This window comes from Diabrotica virgifera, chromosome 2, assembly GCF_917563875.1.
Source record: "Diabrotica virgifera virgifera chromosome 2, PGI_DIABVI_V3a".
Taxonomy (NCBI): Eukaryota; Metazoa; Arthropoda; class Insecta; order Coleoptera; family Chrysomelidae; genus Diabrotica; species Diabrotica virgifera.
This window is the reverse complement of record NC_065444.1, coordinates 17,969,259-17,993,372: the sequence shown is the minus strand read 5'-3', so window position 1 is coordinate 17,993,372 and position 24,114 is coordinate 17,969,259.

The window sequence follows — 24,114 nt, the reverse complement described above, 5'->3', positions numbered from 1 at the left end:
GATAAAAGCGCAAGTTTGCATCATGTCACGTTTGTTGCTTGAGGTATCCTATAACTATTCACCAATTTTCATGAAAATCGATGGAGGTTCAACGAAATCAGAGGTGAAAACCTTCAGTGGCTCCACTAATTCACATTATAACGACTAAATTATGTAGCCCTGAGTGTATTGTAACCCAGCAGACTTCATTTCTTCCATTTCTGAGACATATTCATGAATTTTGTATACAGGAATTTCAAAAGCCAGTTGTCTTACGTCTTTGCTAGATTTTTCGTAACATATTTTGCTGCATTGTATTACTTACATATATGTAATGTTTAAGCAATACTTTTTTGTTCATTATTTAATACACTTCAGGCATCCTAGTGGAGTTTATACAATAATAACATGTGAGCTTCTTTAGCTTTCTCTACATATCTCCAGGGAAAGAAATGACTAGAAAGGAAAAGACTATCGTGGTTAAGAAACATCCGATAATGGACTTGAACAGCTAATAAGAACAACTCAAGACAGAGAAGAGTTTGCAGTTGTAGTAGCCAACCTCCATTGAGGAGACGGCACTTTAAGAAGAAGAAATTGCTGCGACTGTCTGATTGTGCACGCGTTTCAAGGTGACCCACTCTCCCCCCTTTTTTAACATTGTTGTTTAGTAATTATTAAAATGCTATTTTACTTATAAAATGTAATAATTACTTTTGGGTTACTTTATGTCGTTATAAACTAAAAATAAACTGAATAAAATAAACATGCCAAAAATATTAAGTTTTTATATGCTTGTTTATTTCTAAAAAAATCTGTAGACTTCATTGACTTTACAAAGAGACGCTAATTATATCCTAACGTCTGCGGTCCCTCCGGTGGGTACCTATCACATAATTTTCTATCGGTACTTACCGGAGGAACCGCAGACATTCAGAGAGAAACTTGATTAAATTCCTAATCAAAAACAGACACTAAGATGAAGATGATAAAAATTGTCAGTCTGACTATAAAACTTAAACAACCGCCCTCACTATAAAAGCGGTTACTCTAAAAGTCTTTCAGTCGTCGGTGTTCAGACCCCCAGAAAAATGCAAGCTCATCTCAATCGGATGATTGCACTCTCGATCCCAAATTTATTTTAATTTCTCTCTTAAAAAGGTTTGAGGGGTTTGAAATTTCACTTTGCCGAATCTTTTATTTTCTACAAACTTCTTAGAGGTGCAAATGATACTTCTTTTTTCATTGTGATTGTAAACTTGATTGGATTTGGTGATTCAGCACTAAAAAGAATAACATTTTGGGATTAGTAATTTAAAAAAGGGCCATTGCGCCGAGAAAAATAAATTAATACAATTATAGTATAAGGTTTTTTGCATTATATACCAATCGGGATTAATATCGAGATTTTTTGGAACACATTATTTTATTTATCATGTTTTAGATTTTCTTCCTGTTAATTAGTGTTATAACTTATTTGCTAATATTTCTCTTCCAATATACCTATATTTTTTACTTTTAAATATACATAAATCATTGTATTAGAGTATCTATATAAAGTTTGTAGGTAGGAAAACATTCATCACAGGCCTACAGAAAAAAAAAATTGTTTTGGTGCCGTGAATCTTTAAGCTGATTTTTACTATATTAGGTGCGATAAATCGAAATATGGATTTCGTTTTTTTTTTTGTATCAGCTCTAGTTTTATGGATATGGCAAATACCGAAATTAGAGTTTTAATATTTGAGATAATGAAGAGTATGTTATTCAAAGGAATATACATTGTTAATTAAACTTATTCCTCAGTATATATTTGTTGTTCTCACTGTATTATGCCTTATTTATGGAAGAAATAATACTTTAGTGTCGTTACATTACTGTTTAATAAGGAAATAAAACAGCTTAAAGAGTATTTTTAAACTTTTAAAATGATACATTTACCACTTGTAAACCCATTCAGCCTCCACCTAATAATGGCTCATCATAACCCATGGACCATGCTTCGGTTACATAGAAAGGAAGCTGTCCCAGATAAGTATGGAAAAACTTAAAGCTGGTATATTTGATGGAGCGCAGATCAGACTTCTTACAAAGGTTCCGGCTTTTGTGGGATCAATGAATGAGGAAGAGAAAAAAGCTCGGCTTTTATTTGTGGATATTATGAAAAATTTTCTGGGAAATCACAAAAGTGAAAACTACGCTGAGCTGGTAAACCGTTTCCTGAATAACTTCCAACCACTTGCATGGAATATGGGCATCAAAGTCAACTATCTTCACAGCCACCTGGACCGTTTCCCTGGAAACTTAGGTGACACAAGTGAGGAGCAAGGTGAGATACTTCACCAAGAGATAAAAACTATTGAGGACCACTACCAAGGAAGATAGGACACCCATATGATGGCAGATTTTTGCTGGGGTTTGAAGAGAGACTGTTTAAAAGTTCATTCCAGGAAATCAACGCAAGCGAAGTTTTCGTTACGTCAAGTAAAGTTGTTTCTCTATTTTGTTAGTTTTTTCTTAAAACTAATTGTATATCTGTTTCATTGTACAAAGGATTTTATTGTAGGTAAATGGCTTAATTCACAAACGACATAGTTTTGTTCTCTGACAACCTCAAGGAGATATGTGCAATGCTACATAAACTTCAGTTAGTGTGTGCCAGTGTAGGTCTTAAAATGAACAACTCCAAAACAAAATTCATGACAAACCTATTACCTATCGGAAATATCAATATTGGAGACAACGAAGTAGAGCTAGAGGAAAAAGACATATACCTTGGACACGAAATAAAGATCACAAGAGACAACCCAACATGCGAACTACGAAGAAGAATAATGCCCCTAGCATGGGCAGCCCATAGAAAACTCAAAGACATCTTTAAAAGTGATATACCAATTACTTTAAAACGTAAAACATGTGACCGATGTATGTTGCCTGTGGTGACGTATGGTGCCGAAACTTTGACATTGACAGCTACAACTTCTAAAATGCTGCAAATAGCTCAGAGGAAAATGGAAAGGTCAATGCTGAGTATATCGCTTCGTGACCGAGTTGGAGATTAAGAATTAAGACTAAGAACATGAGAAAAATGTCAAGAAATTGGATGCAAAGTGCTCAAAATGGAGTACAATGGACAAAAATGAGGGAGGCCTATGTCCAACAGTGGACGCAAAGGGCTGGACGAAGATAATGAAATGGCTTAAAGTATACGTATTTTTTAATTGTGTGGTTTTTATTTCAATTTAGTATATTATCCATATATTATCCATAAAGCTGGCATGACCTACGTCCTACGTTATCTTGAAAACTAGAGCTAATAGCGCAAAACTAAAGCCATATTCGGAATCAGCACCCCAAATATACCTAAAATCAGCTCTAAACACTTTGGCACCAAAAACACTGTAGGCTTGTGGTCGATGATAGCAGTTGGATCCATAACTTCTTCAACCGATTTCTTCTTCTTCTTGATGTGCCTATCTGTAACGAATGTTGCCGATCATCATAGCTATCCTTATCTCATCTGCAGCAGCGCGGAAAACCGGCACAGTTGTTTTGTGGAACCAGATTCTGAGGTTATTTAACCAGGATGTTCTTCTTTTTCCTGGACCTCACTTTCCAAATATTTTTTGTAGGATGGCTTGATGAGGATTTGGATTCATTTCGCATAATAGACCAGTAAGGATCTGCGAAAAAACGTCTATTTTTGGATGTGAGAGGTGGCATTCGGATTTTTGCAGATAAAGTTAGGTGACACCTTCAGTAATAATAATTGACTTATGCTCCTTCTCAAATATGCCCGGAACATTAATAAAAAAATTAAAATATTTAAAAATTTCGATAAACATCGATTTTTTTCTGCTTTCTTTGCTTATAACTTTAAAAGGATTCGTTTTGGAACAAAGTCGTAAAAAAATAAAATAAAGATAATTGAATTTTGTATGATATAGGACTGGTAAAAAATGTCTTAAGGTATTACCTTTTCTGCAATATAGAAATAAATACAAAATAAGGGGGCAAAATAAGTCTGTTGTTATTCAATATTTTTTAACCACTTTGGTGGCACATAAAACCTTAGTAATTCGCTTAGGAAATTCTTTGTAATATACTTAAATCGTGTACCAAATTTCATTAAAATCGACCGAATAAATTTTGCATAATAAATTTGCAATCTAAATGTTTTTAAAAAAGTTCAAATTTTTTAAAATCTTAGGAAATTCTTAGAATCTTAAAAGCTTAGGAAATTCTTTGTAATATACTTAAATCGTGTACCAAATTTCATTAAAATCGACCTAATAAATTTTGCATAATATATTTGCAATCTAAATGTTTTTAAAAAAGTTCAAATTTTTTAAAATCTTTCTGAACAAAAAGTAGACCATTTAGAAGTTGGCTAATTTTTTTACATATAAAGAAGTACTCTACCTATCTAATACACTTTACAGAATTAAAATCGGATTATTTAAGGGGCCCCAACAATGTTTTAAATTTATAAACAATTTTTTGGCTTATAAACAAATAGCTTTGTTTAATAATAAAAAAATTAATTTTTAGCAATGCAAATAATTAAAACCGGTATAATTTGACTTAAACTTTCAAACGCTGTCAACATAATTGCAATTTTATTTTTTAATCAAACGTTATTCGCGTTCAAAAAGTGCAATTTCTCGATTAAACTTCCACCGCGTTTATCTCGAAAACTATGCATCCTACGAAAAAGCTTGTAAGAACATTTTTTGCTTAGAATTACCCAAGAAATACAAAAAAATGTTTTATTTTGCGAAAAATCGATTTTATGTAATTCCTCAAGTTCTTTGTTTATAACAATCTTATCGACATCCGGATCAACTGTTACCCAAAAAATTCGTGTTCTACGGGTCAAAATACATAAAAAAACTTAGGTAAGTCCTTTTAAATAAAGGAGCCCGTAGCACCCCTCCTGGCCACAGCACTAATTTGTTTATAAGCCAAAAAATTGTTTATAACTTTAAAACATTGCTGAGGCTGCTTAAATAATCCGATTTCAATTCTGTAAAGTGCATTAGATAGGTAGAGTACTTCTTTATATGTAAAAAAATTGACAAATCTTTGTATGTTCTAGTTTTTGTTGTGCAAGATTTTAAAAATTTTTAATTTTTTAAAAAAAGTTTAGATTGCAAAATTATTATGCAAAATCTAGTAAGTCAATTTTAATGAAATTTGGTGTACGGTTTAGCACATTACAAAAATTTTCTAAGCGAATTAGGAAGGTTCCAAGTTTAACATAAGTGATGGAAAATCATTGAATAAAGACAGGCTTGTTTTGCCCCCTTATTTTATATTTATTGCTATTTTGAAGCAAGGATGATAAATTAAGACATTTTTAACCAATCGCATCTGATATAAAATTTAATTATCTTTGTTTTATTCCTATAGGACTTTGTTCTAAAATGAATAGTTTTTAAGTTATAAGCAAAAAAAGTAGAAAAAAACGAAATTTTTTGAAACTTTTAAATATTTTATTTTTTATTAATGTTCCGGGCATATTTGAGAAGGAGCATAAATCAATTATTATTAACGAAGTTATCACCTAACTTTATCCGCAAAAATCTGAATGCCACCTCTCACATCCACCTAAAAACAGATCCTTACTGGTCTATAATGTGACCGAAGTATGATAATGTTCGAGATATGATGGTAATCAGTACCTCTCGGTTCTTCTTCATTCTTCAAACCGTTTCATTGATGACCCGGTTAGTCTACAGTCTACGGGATCTTACCGATTTACTTAATCTTACCTTAATTTTACCGGAACCAATTTAGTTTTAGTTAAATGCTTTGTTTTGTTATTGTAACAGGAAATTGAGCTATCTTCATTTTATGATGTTTTTCTGAGATTTGTTCTTAATTGTTATATTATTACGAGACCCCCTCACCCCAAACTGCGCTACGTAATACTTGAACGCCCCCTTATCTGTCTTAGTAGTCTAGGCGCCAAATAGAGGTCACCGTGTCCTTTTCAATTCTGATGGACAAACTTAACGGTTTTTTATGGATTTTTGAATATATATTATTCAAAAATAAACTTCTATCATTATTGTTAATTAAAGTATAAATGTTTAGAGCTCAAATTTGCTTGAAACCCTTATAGACAAATTAATGTTTAATTTTTTTAAGAAAATTATAACTTAAAACAGGTATATCTTTAAAACAAATGAAGATAAAGTAATCTAACAAACGTTGTTTCCATCCATCCAATGGCACTACAGCCCAAATCGAGCCTTGGCCTCCTTCAACAAGCTTCTCCAATCATTTCGATTTACCGCTGTTCTTTTCCATGAACGCGTTCCTAGGAAGTTCCTGGCATCCTCATCGACTTCGTCTTCCCATGTCTTTTTAGGTCTTCCAACAGGTCTTTTTCCCTGCATTCTTGCATTTAGCAATTTTCTGGGGATTCTATATATTCTCATGCATGATGCATGCGGACCACGTGCCCTGCCCACCGTAATCTCTGCAATTTAGTGTATTGTGCTAGAGTTGGTTCGCTATATTGCTCGTATATTTCTCTATTATACCTAATTCGCCAGTTGTTATTTTCACTTATTGGGCCCAGTATCCTACGTAATATTTTTCTTTCAAACACATCTAATGCATTGGCAGATTTCTGTGTCACCACCCATGTTTCACAGCCATAACATACTATGGGCCTGATTATTGTTTTATAGACCCGGAGTTTTTGGATTCCGGTGTACGTCTCGCGATTTGAATATGTGACTTATCGCGAAATAGGCTTTATTTGCCAGCACAAGCCTTCTATTTATTTCCGGTTCTTCTTCATTGCTTGCGACCAGATCCATTCCTAGGTACATGAATCTATTCACATGTTCTATATCGTCAATAAAGTGTTGTTGCGACAATCTATTTGATCTGGTTTGTATGAGTAGTTTTGTTTTATTTGTATTTATTGATAGCTCTACTGCTTCTGCACTCTCTTTCAACTCAAAGTAGGTTTCTTCCGCTGCATTCATTGTTCTGCTCATTATGTTTATATCATCTGCGTATGCTGCTAATTGTTTCGAAACAAACTTTGTTTGGAAGCCTATTAATTAAGCTTTAAAATGACACCTTCTAAGGCTCATTTGCATGCGTAGAAGCCAAGTTACAATCGATAAAGCTTCGAAAAATACTTATTTTGCAATATAGTGCACTAATTTTACAATATCTTGAGTTTTAGTTGTTGGATTTAAGTTTGGTAAACGTTTTTTTCTTCGTTTTTTATTATGGAACAAATTTTACTTGAAACATTTTTTATCTCTTTTAGTTTATGATCCAGAGTCTTATAAACAATTAAATTGTTTATAACAATTTTTTGACCAATCGGATCGAAATCCACCCTCGAAATTCATGATGAGCAGCCAAACATTCATAAGAAACCGTTGAGTTTGTCCATCAGAATTGAAAAGGACACGGTGACCCCTCTGGCGCCTTGACATAGTGCCTACTAGCATTTATGTTTAATTATTTGATTAACAATTTAGATGTACAAATAAGGTTTACGTTATAATCTAATGAAATAAAAAAGAGCTAAAAGGCAAATAACATATTTCATTTTCCTCTAAAAAATTGTTAAATTATTCTGGTTTTTGTTCACAAAAGTTGGCGTTCCCTTTACAGTTCTTAATGTAGGGATGCATACAAATGAGCATGTCACATTTATCTATGTTGTACATACAAGACACATAAAATAATAATCTTTCCCCGCATTTTTAAAATTAAAGTCACGCTTTTATATAAAAACACATTCTTAAATTGTAATAAACAATAAAAAATAAAAATAAATTAGAATTATGTATCCATTTTGTAAAAACTGGACGTACTGAAGATAAATCTATTAAGGGCGGTCTGGTTTGAAATAAACATTTCAAGCTCATTTTTGTGGATTTCTTTTAAAACTATGGTTTTATTATTAAATTAAATACAGTAGGAAAAATGAAAGAATACCCATGAACGAACATATAAAACACGCTGTATTTTCCTGTCACCGTGTCATACAAAAAATTGGCCAGCGCAAGTACATGTAACAATTATTATTACATGTACTTGCGCCGAGCAATTTTCTTTGTGACAAGGTGATAGGAAAATACAGCGTGTTTTATATGTTCGTTCATGGGTATTCTTTCATTTTTCCGACTGTAAGCATATTCAGTCTACTTCAAAGACTAGTCAAAAATGGAGGCACCTCCAAAAAAAAAAAAATGGATTTTGCGGTGGACGTTAAAACTCATCATTGGATTATGCGAAACAAAAAATTCAAAAAGATTTTATTAGCTTATGAGTTTATCAAGATAACACTGTTAAGTTTTTTTTTGTTTGAACTGTTTTTGAGTTTTTATCATCACTCATAAATCAACGATTTTTGTAAAAATGGCTAAAAATCAACATATTTATTATAATCAAACAAAAAATAAGCATAAAACAAAAGGCATATCAGCGTTACTTCACGAAATATCTTAAGAAAATCTGTACAAAATTTCAGGTGGATCGGTCAAGTAGTTTTTGAGTGACAATGTCCACCTCCTTTAATAAAATCAGTTTTGAGAAAAACGCGTTTTTAGTTTTGACAACTTTTTCTGTCAAACGGTAACAGTGATGCACACCTGAATATGTTTTTCAATCGCGGAGTAGTTATTTACAAAAGGAATTTTGGGACAGCTGTTAAACGTTTCTCACTACGCTAAACGCGCTGGCGCAAAGCTGAGTGAGTCGAAGGTAGGGACTCATGCTAGGTGCAACATGCTGCATTTCTGGTAATTTTGCTTCAATAAATCTGAAATTTTCAGGGAGTATTCTTGAAGTTTATACTTTCCTTTAAAATAATAAAAAAAAAAGAATGTGTGTGTACTTTGTACGCACGTAAGAAATTATACTTCTATTATAATATAATTTCAACGAAATAAATATACCTATTTAACAGTTACAATACAAAAAATTAACAATAATCACCAAAAATGAACCAAAACTTAAAAATGAAAAATTAAAAAAAAAAAAGAAAAAAGTATTAATCGTCCAGGATTTGAACCCGCAATCTCGCGATTTTTTTTTATCTCTGGTCCAATGCTCTACCAACAAGGCCATCAAGCCGCATGCTACTTATCTTTCAGATATACATAATTATACATCACGGTGACAAGTGAAATATAAAAATAGGTGTTTTATTATTTCACGCCCAAGGAAGACAAATCCAAAGACACAAAATTGTAATAAAAACCTTTTAAACCACCTTTTTCAAATTGCGCAAGTTGTATTATTAATATTAATGTTCATAAATGAAATATAAATATTTTGACGTTTCACAATTTGACAATTCACTTTTAACTGCAAAGCCTTAAAAATTTTAAAGCACTAGTGCCTTAAAGTAGCATTTTTAACGCTCCTATGGAGTCCTACGAATTGCATTTTTAACACGTTTGTAGAAAAATATATTTAAAAACACTAATATATTCTTTCCACACCTTTTCTGGACTGATACATACATAAATTAAAACATTTTGAAGTATAACTTCAAAAATATAATATGAAAACTATTTAAAAAGGCAGTATAACTATTAACTAACCTTTGTTGTTTCTCTTCCCACAAATTTTAAAACGCAACAACCATACATAACCAAACCGTCAACCGTCCAAACCACAGCTACAGCTGCCATATTGGATAATTTTTGACATGTCATTAGAACATTCAATCAGAACAAAGTTATAATGCGCATGCGCCCGGATCGTAGGTTTTAACATATAAAAATTCACCCTCATATCGCGCGTAAAGAAGTATAACTTCAATAAAAAAAATTAACCCCCTTTCCCCCTTAACCTAAACTTCTTGATATGGCGTATTCAATACTGAGATTTGAATATTAGAAATATGATTTTAACAAAAAAAATAATACACATTAAAATTGTATAAAATATAAGTAATTCTCTCTATTTTTGCGTATGTACAATTATGTCGTGAAGTTAATAATAAACGAGATTTAATTTTAATTATACCCCCACCCCCTATTTCCTTCGAAAACTCAGAATTTATCGACCACATAAAAAAGAGAGTTAAAAACAAATTGCAGGAAATTTTAAATCGCATTTGAAACAATTTCAGTCCTTTCCACTTTTGTCGAAAAGTTGAAAATTGCGGAGATAATGAGCAAAAACTGTTCTCCTTTAAAATCAAGTTGGCAGCTAAAGCAACATCGGAATTCAGTCGCTATTTTTAATTTTTACTACTATTGACTCACTCTTAAACGTTAGGATAACAAAATTTCGAGCAGCTCGCCACGCAAAGTTAGGCCTTTTTTTCCTCTAACCCGACTGGACTATAGACACAAACCTGTTTTACAATAATTTTTCAAGCCAATATCGAACGATTTAATCAGTAACTTGAAATAGTCAGGATTAATTGTGTAGGTTATTCCGAATTCAATTTTCCGCCTCATTAAGTACCTGCTTCATATGACACAATTAGTAACAATGACATTTTAAATTCGAGTCATTTAATTATGTTCGTTATGTACATAAATGTCCGGCAACATAGTTACATTACTCAATTATACATATCTACAGAGTTCATTATAAATGTTCTGATTAAATTTGGTTAAAACGGGTACGGACAAAACGTGCTGATAAATAAATTAAAATACGTTCCGAGAAAAAGCATCTTTATCAATTTAATCTCCTTCGAAGGGAACAAATATTTATACTTAAAGACCGAAAGTATTCTCAAAATATAAAAACCAAAAATGTCTACAAAAATTACTATCTGATTCATATTAATTTTTCACATTTAACTATCATTTAGTTATTATATTTAGCGTATGGCTACATCAAAGTTGAGATTTTGTATATTAGCAAAGAGGGCAGACAGTACACGACAAACAGTAAATAACAATAATTCATTTTTAAAAACAAAAATTTAGTTGACAAATATGAACATTCAATTAATTCGTTGGTCGCAACTAAAAAAGTCGAACGGATTGCCATTGTAGGATCTGATGGGGAATTCCTCCACTTGATGTTTAACCGTTTATCTTGCAGCATCGCAATCGCAATTTGGAAAGAGTATTTTTCCCCACCTAAAAAGTGACATAACTTCCTAAGTCCATAGGTCCAGCCAGCTGGACAATGTTTACTAATTTATTACACGGTGACTATTCGGGTTGGGCAATTGGGCATCGCTGCGTCCTATATTGCAGCATATTGGACTCCCTATTTATCAGTCAAATTTACCCCTTTGAAAAATTTGACAACAGCGTCTACCTCGGTAGTTTGTTGTTACGTGTGGTGAAATTTTTTAAGTTATGATGGTGGCTCCACAAAAATAAAGTAAGTTGTAGTGTTTGTCTGTACTTTACAGTATTGATTGTTTTTACTGTATGTTACTTGATGATTGGACGTATTTGTGGTAAATATATATTTGAAAATAATTACAACTGGACACGTCAGGGGTCCTCTAAACTTTTTGTTTAGCATTTTGGACATTGGGACTTAGTTAGCAAAATATGTTACCATACTCACGATTTTTAAGTTTAGTTACAAATAGTAAAAGGATATTGATGGAACGTGAATTGGAGGCTATTTTGACAGATAACGATTTTTTAGTCAGTGAAGATAGCGATAATGATCAAAGAAAATGGATTTAAAGGAATTTAAGATGTATGTTGGAAGGTCACTAGCTCTAGGTGGTAAGCCTGCAAGTGGGAGACAAGCTAGTGCGTCTATTTCAAGAGAACCAGAGACATCTGAAGAAGAAGTGCCCATAACTACTGTAAAAAGTCTACAGTTTTCCAGTGACCGCCTATAGATGTAAGAAAAACCAGTAATGACCATTTGCCAATATGCTCTGTCAGCAATAGAAATGTATAAATTATATGAAAGCTAAGTCCTGATGTCCATTATGCTGAACCTGTCATATTATGTGTGTCAAATAATTTTTTTTATAGTTTTTACAGATTTTCGTTTGTTCTTTTCACAAATGAGGAGAGAAAATAGAAAATATTATTAAAATAATAAAAACTTTTTTCTTGGGGCTGAAGAGGTTAAAGTAGGTACCTGCCACAGTTTGTTCTTATTCTGTTCAGTGTGACCCAGATTAGGGATTTTGTTCAATTCATGGCGTATTCCAGATGTCAGGCGGTGCATTCTTCTCCATATCTACTCGTCAACAGTCGGTTATCTTGAAGTTGCTATCAATTATAATTCGTTCAGGATCTAGAGGGTTATTTCTTGAACGAAGAATACTTACATATGTCTACGAGTGATACCAAAATGGGAGCGAAACACAAGATCCGCATTAATTTTTCTATACTCCTTAACAAGGGCATTTTCTCGGCAGGTGTTTGAGAGAGCTATGTAGCTCAGTGCTAGTAGCCAGTACGTTAGCGTGGTCTTGATTGTGCCTGATATAATACGCAAAGTTTGGTTTAGCTGGGCGTCAACACGTTTGTCATAAGGGTTGTTGACTCACACTGGCGAACAGTACTGTGAAACGGGATACATATATTCCGGTAGGTGTGAGTTGACGAAATTAATTAAAAATAAGTTAACGACGAACAGTAAAATATTTATTTATTTTGGTAACAAAAAGGTGTTTTGCTTAGGTCTCGGAGTGGGTCGATTGTTAGCGAGAGTGCGGCTTGTTCACATGCTGTGAAGAGACTGAAAAAAAGCCACAGACGCTAATCTGTTTGTGTTTCTACCCTCTGACCAGATGGGCAATAAATTATTTAGATCTGGAGTATAAAAACAGAAACACTTCTGCAGTTTTAAAAACGATTGCATGTCCAAAGTGAGTTGTTGACATAATGGTCTGATATGATAATTAATTTATGGGGAATTCAGTTTGTTACATTGAACACACCAAAAACATATAGTTAGGGATGCATTTCGTTTTGCAAAACCATGTCTTTCTTAGCATCTGGTTTGTATATTAACTGTGACTTTTATATAACCCATATTATTTCGTTTTGAGAAAAAATTATTAAAATTAAAATTAGCAAAAATAGTAATTAAAGCGTATCGCTATACATAGTCCCAGTACTGTCGATCTAAATGTAGTCGTTGAGGAACCCCATATGGTACCGGACCGGATAACTCTTGCAGATTATTATTTCGTGTTCTAAGTTTTGCAGTCATATCTGTAAGATGTTCTTTAAAAATTAGCGTTCTATCGAGGGTCACACGCAGATAGTTTGGGTGTTCAGTATGGCTGAGGAGTCTGTCTTCAAAGTGGATATTTAATTGGTAATTGGTCAGTCTGTTCTTTAAATGAAAGCACGTTACTTCCGTCTTGGCGGCGGTGGGCTGTAATCTACAGCAGGAGAAATATCTTCCTAGGGTAACCAGGTCATTTGTTGATATTTGTTCAGTAGTCTTCTATCTTTTATGGCTCGTAGCAAACGCCCAGTGGCGCTTTCCAAGCTTGTAATTTGGAATGCCTTTACATATAGTGAAAGACCTGATTTACGAGAATATAAATTTAAATTGTATAACTTCTTTTTATGTCGTTTGCATCATAATTATTAAATTTTATTGAAAACTGATTATACTAACTCATTTTTTCGCGGTTCCTGTATAACTTATTGATAACAGTTCATATAAATTCTTTTTGTTCGTAAAAAGTATTTAATTTCCAATTTTCATCATCGGTCCAATACCGCGCACTCATCTTTTAACTAGTCAATATTTACTTTTTCACTAAACACTAACCTGAGACTAGTCTCAGCTCTTCTGACATAGACAGAAGACTGGAGATTAGATCTCGATAGAGATCATAAATAAGCATGTTCACTTGTGACAAGAGCAGTCTCGGCTCAAGGCACAGCTTGTCTTGGATAGTTCTCTCAGACCCATATACATTTTATGAGTGCAGTCCAGAAACTGCCCTTGAGACTATTTTGTCTCAAACGGACACATAGGCGTAACCAGGATGATCCTAAGGGGGGGGTTACAACTACCTGAAAGGGGGGTTACAACTACCTGAAAGGGGGGGGGGTTACAACTACTGGAAGGTCTCTGAGGGCTATGGTGTTAAGCGTATAGAGCTCAAAGTACATCCCAATGGGGGGTTACAACCCCCAAAACCCCCCTGGTTACGCCTATGAACGGACACATAGCTTAATCCCTATTTTCCGAGAACTATAATAACGAAAACCTAAAATGCTACAAGAAAACATCTTTAGAACTGTATTTAGGTTTTTTATTCTATAATTCGTAATTATAGATTTTTATATTTTTTTTTTGTGTAATATGTACGTAATTTAACTACTAATTTTTTTAATTACCACAAAGGACATCGCACACATCTTATGGAAAATATAATGTCACTCAAATTCAATAAAATGTATACGAATAGATTCGTTTTAAATTAACGGTCAAATCTTATCGTTGCGCCAACTCTTAATTATGATTAATTACGGCGCAAATTGCAATTAAAGTTTATCGAAATCACATTTTTGGAGTCAGTAAAACTGTCAGTTACAATTACTATTGCTCTGGGTGCTATTCAAAAGAGCCTTAAACCCCGCTGGGCCTAAGCGGATTAGTGAAACTAATCCGCTGATTTATGGAGTACCGACAATTTGGGTATTATAAAATATTTTTTCTCTCTCTAACTTATGTACGTATCCATTTGATTTCAGATTTATTTATATCAATTTCTGCTCTTATTATTGAAAATATGGAGTTGGCGCAATGATAAGATTTGACCGTTAATTTAAAACGAATCTATTCGTATAAATTTTATTGAATTTGAGTGACATTAAATTTTCCATAAGATGTGTGCGATGTCCTTTTACGAAAATATACATAAAAAGGGTACATAATTATTGTATACTTAAGTTAGCTGAAACACGCCACTGAAGTACACCCCCATTATACCTTTTTCCTGTAGCAACCACCTAATTACGTCCTTTCTCTGAAAGCCCTTTTCAGCTGTGTTTTCAGCCCCGTACATTCGTCTTTTAATATCATAACTTTTACCTAACATCGTTGCGTAATCCATCTTCTCAGGAACTTACATTACACTCGGGATTATGTTCCTTCAAGCGTATTCAATTTAATTTCTATACAAGAATTGTGCCTTGGATCGGTACGGCATTTCTTGGCGCTGGGTGCATACTTATAACTTTCACATCTGCCTTTTATGTGTCACTACTCATAGTGACAAATAATATGATCTGTGACATACGGAATGTGATATATCAAATCATGATATACGCAATCGTGTTCAGATATATGTTGTTTTTCTATGGAAATTGTGCTTTGGAAATAGCACGGTTTAAATAGAAATTGCATTTATTATCCACAAACCTATTTTAATCTGTCTTTTGGTTACTTTTACATTGTAATGAATATTGTTAAATTCTTCTTCTTCTTCTTCAAGTGCCGTCTCCTAATCGGAGGTTGGATATCATCATCACTATCTTTACTCTATCCACCGCTGCTCTAAAGAGTTCTATAGAACTGCATCTAAACCAGTCCCTTAAATTCTTAGCCATGACACTCTCCTTCTTCCTATACTCCTTCCGCCTCTTATCTTTCCCTGTATTATCAGTCTTAGCATTTCATATCGCGGTCCCCTCATTACGTGTCCCAGATATTGTAACTTTCTTATTTTTATTGTGTTTATTATTTCGCATTCTTTACCCATTTCTCGCAGTACTTCCGTGTTCGTTTTCCTCTGTATCCATGCTATTCTAAGCATTCTTCTGTAACACCACATTTCAAATGACTGTAGCTTATTTATGTGTTCTTGTTATTGTTAAATTATCAGAACTAAATTTGCATTTGTAATCAAGCTACTCAAGCTACGCAAAATCCCGGATAGAGTGCATTAAAAAGATGGTTTTACCTACCTAAAAGTTTCCATCCAAACTCTGGTAGACCAGGCGGTTAGAATTTGAATGTAGTTAGTGAGAATTTAAAATCCACCCAGAGGGGATGCCGCGTTTATTAGTTTTAGAGTTATAACTCTTGCGTATTTGTGTTAAAGATATCCATTTTGAGTTCATCTAGTCTGGACGTCGCTTTTATAAGTTTTAGTAACAACTAGTTTTTACCTACAACTCTCCCATATTTTTGAAAAAGTGATCGCTTACTTATCCGCTAATTTGGACTCAATTGATAGTTACTGTGTGTCTTGCTCAAGACCACATTTCTCTCTCATACTGTGTTATACGCCTTCTCAAATACTAAATGTACCTAGCTCTTTTCTTTTCGCCGTACTTCTCTATCAATTGTCTCAAATCAAACAAAGCATCCGTTTTCCTCCTTCTTGGCATAAACCGTTATTATCATATCGATGTATCTTTCCTTAACCTTATTTCTACAGTTCTCCCCCAAATTTTCATAGTGGGCGATCTTAACTTTATCTCTTTATAGTTCTTATAGTTCTGAATGCCTCCTTTATCTTTATACAGTGATACCATCTCACTCTCTCTCCATGCATTGGGCATCCTTTTTTCCTCATATATGCTACTCATCATTTGCAACAAAGTTTCAACAGCTTCCTCTCCTAGAGGCTCCCAAACAACGGAAATTAGTTCTAAAGATATTTTCTTGTTACGCACCAAGAATTCGCTGGAATTTTTACCTTGATGAATAGACAGGTACTGAAGCAGTGTAACAAATTTTAGACTTCCCCTAGTCTTCTTTAATTCATCGTTCGTTTAGTTTGCAAGTATTAGAAACCATGAAAACAGGAGTATTTTTTTATTTTTTTATTATTTTTCCGGAAATATAGCTTCGCACTTTTTTAAGCAGATGTCGCTATAGCGTCCATATCGAGTAATAGTTTTAATTCGACATTGGGAGAGATTATTTTTCTTTCCGTTCAGAGGTAACCATGGACGTATAAAAATAAAAACGATGGACTAGGCATGCTGTACTCTTTGTTCGCCTAAATTTGAAGCCGAACAGTTTATTGGCGCGGAGAAAGAGACGAGGCAATAGACTGTGACACTTCCCGCTTTGTCAGTGGCGTACCTTCCAATAATTGAAAGGTATTTGAAACAACTTTTTTATTTGAATAAATGATGATCATTGGTATTTTTAGTATCGTAAACATATACAAATATTTGAAAGAGGTGAGAAACAACGAAAAATAAATAATTTTAATTTTCAATGTATAGAATATATTTACAAACATTGTTTTACACAAAAGAATAAAGATGAATGAGTATTCAAAATCACAAATTACAATATGCTATATACAATATTTTATTTAAACTAAAATAATACATAATAGGGTGCATCGAAAAAATAAATGTTGGAAATGTTATATCTAATAGCGTGACAAAGTTGCTAGTGTTATTTTTTAGCATATTAGTATTTTTAATTTTTTTTTCTAAACAAATTTTCTGCCTTCCCAACGACCTTGAATTTTATTAAATATCTGATTTTTATGGAAATTTCAATTTATTTTATTTGGAATAAAATATGTGCTAACTCTATCTGAGATCAATTAAAGAAAACTTAAAATTTTGTCAATTGCAAATTGAAACGATATTTAAAATTTTATTTGTTTTTTCAGTCTCCCCAACCCCTTTGAAATTTCCCACTTTGTGAGTCCGTGGGTGTAATTTTCGCTTATGTGGGAATAAAATCAAGATGTGCTGTGGACCGCCCCATTTTTGGGGCGGTCATATGGGGCAATATATGTATTTATAATATTAAACAAGAATATACATAACGTTATATAGAACAATACTAGTTTGACATGTATAGTATAGATAGATATCTTTGTTTCACTCTTAAGAACAAAGAAAAACAGTATAGCTGGTAGCTGATGTAGCAAATATGAATGTGTTTTATATATGTGCTTTTAAAAAAGCAGACTAAAAATCTAAAAATTAAAGGAGCAACACAAAAAATCGCCAGTATAACTTAATTAACCTATGAAATGCCAATAGTATCATGTATGTATACACCGTTCTTAGGCGTCAACGCCCTTCGGTAGGGTTCTATGGGGGAGTTTCACCGAGCCGCAAGTCCTTATCCCTTGCCGTACTGCTCCCTCATAGGTCGATCAGATGCCCGCATATTCCAGTCTAAGCGCCAGATTCATATTTAGAATTTTATACTGACGCGTTAGCCTTTTTGTTTTCCGATGGCCTGGGCTGGGCTTGAACGCACATACCTCATGGCGAAGTGAAGTGTGGGTCAGCCGCTAGTTGCACTGAGCTATCCGATCGATCAAAATTTCATTAATGTAAATAGTGTCAAAATTTCATAATAGTGGAGTAAACTTGCCTGCTGTGATAAATAAATATGTGTTTTTAAAAAAGCGTTTAAAAATATGTGTTTAAAATAAATAAATAAACGTATTTATAATACTACAAAATCTACTTTATTTCACAAAATTAAGTTTTATTTATTTATTTATTTTATTTCAATTCAAGGATTAAGTAATATCATATCCCTGTACTACGACAATGGATGTTGTTTACAATACAATACTTGATAATATACTTACGAATGAAATGACAGTTCTGGATGTAAATATGCAGTTTTTCTGCATACAACACAGTTACGCACCATAATTAGGACACTTAACGATTACAATTGTTCAATTCAAAGTCAAAATACGCTAACAAATTCACTCAAATGTCACAAATAAGGAAATTCTGAAATTATCAACACAAACGTAAACAAAACAACGGCATATTCCTTCTTCTTGAAAGCGCGATGATTGGTTGATATTACCAATGGTGCCAAGTTTCACAAATAGTTAAAATTATCAGAATAAAATTTCATTTAATAATTACAAAATTAATGTTTTTCTTTTAATTCCTTGGTTGCGAAATAACTATATTTAGAAATGGTTTCTAGTAACTAAGTAATATATTCTGATTTATAAATTAAAAGTAAATTATACTAAAAATTGAAAATTATTTTGAATATTGATTTGAAAACAAAATAATATGACAACGTCGAATTAAGAATTTGTGCCTAAGACTGTGACAATCTCGTGATTTCAAGCAAAGATGTAAATAGCCCGGTCCATCGTCTTTATTTTTACGTCCATGGAGGTAACCATAAGTATATACCCCTTCGATGATCCCTAATATGATTGATTGAAACGTACGTAATAAGGGGTTTACGGTCCTCTCTGAACGAATTGAAATATAAGACTTCTCTCATTTTCATTTTATCTACGTTCTCTTTAGATTCGTGATATAACTTGTTCAACATTATTATTGCATCATCCATACGCTCGGCTATAAGAACGATGTCGTCTGCGAATCTCAAATGACTGAGCTTCTCTCCATTTATATTGATACCATATTCGTTCAGATCTGCCTTCTTAAAAGTGTGTTCTAAAAGGTTGCGAACAGCTTTGGTGAGATGGTGTCTCCTTGTCGTACTCTTCGCTGAATACAGAATTTATTAGTTTGTTGATCAGAGAGTCTTAAGCTAGCCGTTGCATTGTGCTAGATATATTTTATCATGTTAGTGTAGCGATGGTCTATTCGGCATTCTGTCACCGCTTTTAACATTTTCTGCTGGTTTATGGTATCGAACGCTTTCTCGTAGTCCACGAATATCAGTGCCAATGGTTTGTTGTATTCCGCCGACTTCTCTATCAAGTTTTTTATTACCAGTAAGTGGTCGTTAGTGCTATATCCGGATCTAAACCCAGCTTGTTCTCTAGGCTGATAGAAGTCTAACTTAGCCTCCAGTCTTTTTTTGATAATCTTTGTGAAAAGTTTATATATGTGTGATAGCAGACTGATAGGATGGTAGTTTTTTAGATCTGTTATGTCACCTTTCTTGTGCAATAAAACAATGACTACGTTGTTCCATTGAGAAGGAGTTTTTCCTTGGTAAATGCATTCGGTGAAAAGTTTGGCCAAAACCTGGATAATTTTATTTCCACCTTGTTTGATTGCCTCGATCACTACTCCGTCATCGCCAGGGGATTTATTATTTTAATTTCTGAAAGTGTCTTTTTAACTTCGTACGGTGTTAGTTCTGGCATTAATTCTGATCCCTGGTTTGTGATTTTGGGCAGGGGCTGATCTTGACTTGCGTTAGTGCTCTCATACATTTCGCGATAAAACGATTCGACAACCTTAAGGATTTCGGCTGTATCCGTAGCAATGTTGTTGTCTCTGTTTCATATTCTGTACGTATTTTTGTTGCCAATGTTTTTCGTATTTCGCCGCAAAACTTTTAAACTTCTGTTTCCTTGAATTATTGGAGTTATTTCTCTTGTATTGTTTTCTCTTATGTCTTTTCAGATTGATCGGTGGATATGTTTATTTAATTTTTTCAGTGTTGTGTAGTTGGGGTCATATTTTTCCGTCAGTTGTCTTCTTTTACTCTTTGGTATTTTGGGTTAATTTTTCTTTATGGATCACGACCGTCGGGCAGCACTCGTTTTCTAAGTCTTGTATACGTCTGGTTAGTATATCTTCATAGAGGTTGTTTTCTGGGGGAATCCATTTCTTCTTTCGTGTTTTGAAGATCATCTTTGTTCTTTTCAAGTTGACATTTAATTGTATCCTTGCTCGGATTAATCTGTGGTCGCTTCCTATCGAAAATTTTCTTTAAATTTCTTTAATCTTTAATTATTTCTTTTCTATTCGTTATGATAAAATCTATCACATTTTTGACACTGCGATCTGGACTTATCCATGTCCATTTATGCGGAGGCTTTTTATCGAAAAAATAGTTCATCATGGATAAATTTTCCTGGTGTAAGAAGTTGAGCAGTCTTTGCCCTCGTTCATTGCTTTCGCCGTACCCATACTTGCCCATTGCTACTTCTGCATCATCTTGTTTAAAGCCCATTTTCCCATTAAAGTCGCTCATAATTATCCTGTAATATGCTGGTGTAGTATGTAATGCTGTTTGTAGTCATCATAAAATTTTTCGTTGGAGCATAAATGTCTGGATTATCTTAAGGTTATATCTTGCATTTAGTTTGAAGATGAGGTACACAATTCTGGGACTTATGCTATTAATTTTAGTTATATTTTGGGCGTGCTTTCTATGTATAATTAATCCTACTCCACCATTTGAAGTGTCTTCTTCTCCTCTAAAATGAAATGTGTCCCGATTTAAGAGTAATTTGGGCTTCTCCTCTTCGTCTGATTTCACTGAGGCCGATGATGTCCCATTTGATAGTTTTCAGCTCTTCCTGCAGTTCCATCATCTTCTGGTCCGATATAAGAGTTCTAACATTGTATGAGGTGATATGCATTTGTCGTTCGTTGTGGTCGCCTGATCTTTTGCGGGGATTCTTAGCTTCTTATGCCTGGGTGCACCAACAGCTCTTAAGCTCCAGCTTAGCTAAGCTCTACTTATAGATAGGGTCTCCTTGAGTGTCACTTACGTTGCACCATAATTTTGGATTCTTGACTTATTATCAATTATATCATTTATTATTATATTATGACATTTTTATTATAATATATTTTAATTCTATTATATTAATTCTTGTGTTATTCTCGCCTTAAGCTTAAGATCTGTTGGTGCAACCGGGCATTAGATTCTTAGATTTTCCACTTCCACAATATAATTAGCCGTTTTAATACTGTTCTGAAGCTATTTTCTTGTGACATTTTTATAATCAAGTATATTCAAATGGGAAATAAGCCACAATTTTACCTAAAAATGATTTTATTAACGTTTCGACGCCCAAGTCGGGTGTCGTTGTCAAAATACAAAATATTATTTAATAATATTATTTAAAATACAAAATAATATTTTGTATTTTGACAACGACACCCGACTTGGGCGTCGAAACGTTAATAAAATCATTTTTAGGTAAAATTGTGGCTTATTTCCCTTTTAATACTGTTTCACTCTCCTTTTATTTTTTCTTCAACTATCAGCAAATAATGATATTGTCGGCTTATATTCTCATTAGTTTTTAAACTACAATCCTTATATTCCTGTATATTTCTGCTTACTTTATTCAACCTAGACAGATATTATTAAGTTGCATCTTGAGCCGTAACAAAATATCATTTTTGTTCTTTCTCCGATACAACGCTGACCATTCTCCTTGCAAGAGATTGTGATGTTCATGACCCATAATCCGGTTTAAAGATACTTTATTGAAAGAAGCTTTCTTTATTCCGGTTTTGAGCAGAAAAATAAAAAGCTTCAAAATTCGCGAGTCAAGTCTGGCCAGCACGATTGGGAATAGGAAAATCAAAGAATCGCTTGTTAAAGTCGAATGAACATTTTTCCGATTCAGAAAATATTCTTTCATCAAAATATCGGAAAATTTTTCAGTTCTTGCCAGTGTAAAATTTTATTTGATACAACTCAGCGGTTTTTGCTGTATAATAAGTAGTAAAAGGGAATAACAAAAAGGAAATAACAGAATAAAATATATGTTATTAAAATTTATAATAAACCGTCATTTATGGTTACGTATGATATGTCGTATCCGTAAATGAAATTCGTATATTAAAAATGTATCGATAGAATTAAACGACAAATTGCAAAATAAATATTTTTTTTATTTAAAATTATCCTTTAGCTATATCGAAGTTCTTTGACACGGATACCATAATATACTACATCTATATATTCCAGATTATTGTCATCATCAGTAACCAGTTTGAGAACACTGCAAATAATAGGTCTCCCGTAAATAATTCATTGCTTTTGCTCTGGAGCATCTTGAATTCAGTTCGTCCTCAATTACGATAAGCATCATATCTCTTTCTTAAAATTTTTTTGGTCTATCTTCCATCTCTCACTCTGCCAACATACCCTGCCCAGTACAATTTCAGTGTTGTTCTCCTGTTCACCTCTGTTGTTTGGTTGTCTCTTCCTAATATTATCTCGTGGTCCTGTTTTTTATATTTGTGTGTATATGTTTATTTCATACCTCATATCTCGTCTCATAATTCAAAATATTTTTGGGGAGTACAACCTTGGTCGTCTATTGTATTTTCGAAAAGATGATTTTAAGGCCAATTTCTACACAAGAACACTAAAGGTCTTGAAGAAGTTGACCTTCATGATCTACCCGGTCTGCAATAAGGAATATGTCTTCTTAAATCCTTAACTTTTTCAGAAACTCTCCAGTTATGTTGCCTCCAATATTTACCAATTATTGTTTCTCTTTGGTCTATCTTAGAGATGGGTACACTGGCATACCTGGTGACACTTACTAAAAATATGTGCCAGTCCAATATGGCAACAGTACGAATAGTTCAGAAATCGTCAAGTCAATTAGGAGCAGAGAGAGACGGGTTAGACAAGAATGCATTTTATCAATTGACATCATTTTTTTGGTAAACATGTCAGGAAGATTGATTATTAATGATAGGTAGGTGGAGTAACGGTGGCTGGTAGAAAAATCTAGGATTTGCTCATGACAAAACATTTATAGCAACAAATGAACAAGAAATACTAGATCACTTGCGAAAATTTGAGTTGAGAAGCACTAAAGTTAGTCTTAAAATGATTTTATTACTCTTCAGCTGAGTAACCACTTACACGAAAAATCTTGTAGAACTAACTATGGCAACTGGGTAGCAGAAGTTCGGAAATGCATTGGTTTGGTAAAAACTGCGATGAGTCGCCTAACTCAAGTTTAAAAAGATAGATCTATCTCTCAATAAATCAAAACATAGGATAGTATGAGCAGTGATGGTCATCTTAGGTAGCCCTATCCACTTCGGAAATATCTATCATGGTCCGTTCTTTTTGTTATCTGCTAACAAAATAACAAGGGGCTTCCGAACTAATGTAAGGCTTTACTTTATTTATATCTTTAAGACTCTTCAATATCCTACTACGCTGGCCTTCTGAGTTGGTAAGTGGTGGGGATGAATGAAAGTAGTTAGATAATTTGACAGGAGAGTACCATGAAGCTTAAATGTTAAAAAGGCAAATTTCACATCAAAACATTTTAAAAATTAAATTTATAAAAATACTATTTATTTTATACACATGATAGATTTTGATATATTTGTCTAATAGTCCACAAAGCACATTATGGAATCGATGGCCCAAAATTCGTCAACAATGTAGGTAAAGTAAATTGTCAAAGTAAAAAGTATGAAAGTGTCAGATTCATCCACCAAGTCTAAAATAAAAACTAAATACATACGTAAATACCAACATATGCCAATTACATCAGTGGATAAA